This window comes from Triticum aestivum, chromosome 1B (assembly GCF_018294505.1).
Source record: "Triticum aestivum cultivar Chinese Spring chromosome 1B, IWGSC CS RefSeq v2.1, whole genome shotgun sequence".
NCBI classification, from domain to species: domain Eukaryota; kingdom Viridiplantae; phylum Streptophyta; class Magnoliopsida; order Poales; family Poaceae; genus Triticum; species Triticum aestivum.
Window position 1 is genome coordinate 169,670,997 of NC_057795.1, and position 3,554 is coordinate 169,674,550.

Below are 3,554 nucleotides of genomic sequence, written 5' to 3' on the forward strand. Positions count from 1 at the left end.
AGTAAAGTGACTTGCCGGTAACGAGATTGAACGAGGTATTGGGATACCGACGATCGAGTCTCGGGCAAGTAACATACCGATGGACAAGGGGAATTGAATACGGGGTTGATTGAATCCTCGACATCATGGTTCATCCGATGAGATCATCGAGGAGCATGTGGGAGCCAACATGGGTATCCAGATCCCGCTGTTGCTTATTGACCGGAGAGCCATCTCGGTCATGTCTGCGTGTCTCCCGAACCCGTAGGGTCTACACACTTAAGGTTCGATGACGCTAGGGTTATTAGGAAGACTTGTATGTGATTACCGAATGTTGTTCGGAGTCCCGGATGAGATCTCGGACGTCACGAGGAGTTCCGTAATGGTCCGGAGGTTAAGATTAATATATGGGAAGTTGTCATACGGTCACCGGAAAGTTTCGGGGGCATATCGGTATTGTACCGGGGCCACCGGAGGGGTTCCGGGGGTCCACCGGGAGGGGCCACCTCTCTCGGAGGGCCTCATGGGCCGTAGGGGGCAGGGAACCAGCCCCTGGAGGGCTGGGTGCACCCCCCTTGGGCCCATGCGCCTAGGGTTGGGGGGGGGAACCCTAAAGGGGGCGCCCCCCTTGCTTGGGGGGCAAGCCCCCTCCCTTGGCCGCCGCCCCCCCTCTAGATCTCATCTAGAGGGGGCCGGCCCCCTTCCCCCTTCCCCTATAAATAGAGGGACGAGGGGAGGGCTGCACACAACCTCCAAGGCGCAACCCCTCCCCTCCCCAACACCTCTCCTCCTCCGTTAAGTGCTTGGCGAAGCCCTGTCGGAGTACTGCCTCTCCACCACCACCACGCTGTCGTGCTGCTGCTGGAGCCTTCTTCCTCAACCTCTCCTTCCCCCTTGCTAGATCAAGAAGGAGGAGACGTCATCCGCTCCGTATGTGTGTTGAACGCGGAGGTGCTGTCCGTTCGGCACTTGGTCATCGGTGATTTGGATCACGGCGAGTACGACTCCATCATCCCCGTTCTCTTGAACGCTTCCGCTCGCGATCTACAAAGGTATGTAGATGCACTCCTATCACTCGTTGCTTAGATGAACTCATAGATGGATCTTGGTGAAACCGTAGGAATTTTTTATTTTTTGTAACGTTCCCCAACAGTGGTATCAGAGCTAGGTCTATGCGTAGTTCTCTATTGCACGAGTAGAACACAAAACTGTTGTGGGCGCAGATCTTGTTAACTTGCTTGCCGCTACTAGTCTTATTTTGCTTCAGCGGTATTGTGGGATGAAACGGCACGGACCGACCTTACACGTACGCTTACGTGAGACAGGTTCCACCGACTAACATGCACTAGTTGCATAAGGTGGCTAGCGGGTGTCTATCTCTCCCACTTTAGTTGGAGCAGATTCGACGAAAAGGGTCCTTATGAAGGGTAAATAGAAGTTGACAAAATCACGTTGTGGTTATTCGTAGGTAAGAAAACATTCTTGCTAGAACCCAATTACAACCACGTAAAAGATGCAACAACAATTAGAGGACGTCTAACTTGTTTTTGTAGCAATTGTCATGTGATGTGATATGGCCAGAAGTTGTGATGAATGATGAATGATATATTGTGATGTATGAGATCATGTTCTTGTAATAGGAATCACGACTTGCATGTCGATGAGTATGACAACCGGCAGGAGCCATAGGAGTTGTCTTTATTTTTTGTATGACCCGCATGTCATTGAAGAACGCCATGTAAATTACTTTACTTCATTGCTAAACGCGTTAGCCATAGAAGTAGAAGTAGTCGTTGGCATGACAACTTCATGAAGACACGATGATGGAGATCATGATGATGGAGATCATGGTGTCATGCCGGTGACGAAGATGATCATGGAGCCCCGAAGATGGAGATCAAAGGAGCTATATGATATTGGCCATATCATGTCACTATTATATAATTGCATGTGATGTTTATTATGTTTATGCATCTTGTTTACTTAGAACGACGGTAGTAAATAAGATGATCCCTTACAATAATTTCAAGAAAGTGTTCCCCCTAACTGTGCGTCATTGCTAAAGTTCGTTGTTTCGAAGTACCACGTGATGATCGGGTGTGATAGATCCTTACGTTCACATACAACGGGTGTAAGACAGTTTTACACATTTAAAAACACTTAGGGTTAACTTGACGAGCCTAGCATGTACAGACATGGCCTTGGAACACAGAGACTGAAAGGTCGAACATGAGTCGTATGGAAGATACGATCAACATGGAGATGTTCACCGATGATGACTAGTCCGTCTCACGTGATGATCGGACACGGCCTAGTCGACTCGGATCGTGTAACACTTAGATGACTAGATGGATGTCTAATCTGAGTGGGAGTTCATTAAATAATTTGATTAGATGAACTTAATTATCATGAACTTAGTCTAAAACCTTTGCAAATATGTCTTGTAGATCAAATGGCCAATGCTCATGTCAACATGAACTTCAACACATTCCTAGAGAAAACCAAGCTGAAAGATGATGGCAGCAACTATACGGACTGGGTCCAGAACCTGAGGATCATCCTCATAGCTGCCAAGAAAGCATATGTACTAGAAGAACCGCTAGGTGAAGCACCCATCCCAGAGAAACAAGACGTTATGAATGCTTGGCAGTCACGTGTTGATGATTACTCCCTCGTTCAGTGCGGCATGCTTTACAGCTTAGAATCGGGGCTCCAAAAGCGTTTTGAGAAACACGGAGCATATGAGATGTTCGAGGAGCTGAAAATGGTTTTTCAAGCTCATGCCCGGGTCAAGAGATATGAAGTCTCCGACAAGTTCTATAGTTGTAAGATGGAGGAAAACAGTTCTGTCAGTGAGCATATACTCAAAATGTCTGGGTTGCACAACCGCCTGTCCCAGCTGGACATTAACCTCCCGGACGAGGCGGTCATTGACAAAATCCTTCAGTCGCTCCCACCGAGCTACAAGAGCTTTGTGTTGAACTACAATATGCAGGGGATGGTGAAAACTATTCCTGAAGTATTTTCAATGCTGAAGTCAGCAGAGGTAGAAATCAAGAAAGAACATCAAGTGTTGATGGTCAATAAAACCACCAAGTTCAAGAAGGGCAAGGGCAAGAAGAACTTCAAGAAGGACGGCAAGGACGTTACCGCGCCCGGTAAGCCAGTTACCGGGAAGAAGTCCAAGAATGGACCCAAGCCTGAGACTGAGTGCTTTTATTGCAAAGGGAAGGGTCACTGGAAGCGGAACTGCCCCATATAATTAGCGGACAAGAAGGCCGGCAACACTAAAGGTATATTTGATATACATGTAATTGATGTGTACCTTACCAGTACTCGTAGTAACTCCTGGGTATTTGATACCGGTGCCGTTGCTCATATTTGTAACTCACATCTGGAGCTGCGGAATAAGTGGAGACTGGCGAAGGACAAGGTGACGATGCACGTCGGGAATGGTTCCAAGGTCGATGTGATCGCCGTCAGCACGCTACCTCTACATTTACCTATGGGATTAGTTTTAAACCTCAATAATTGTTATTTAGTGCCAAGTTTGAGCATGAACATTGTATCTGGAT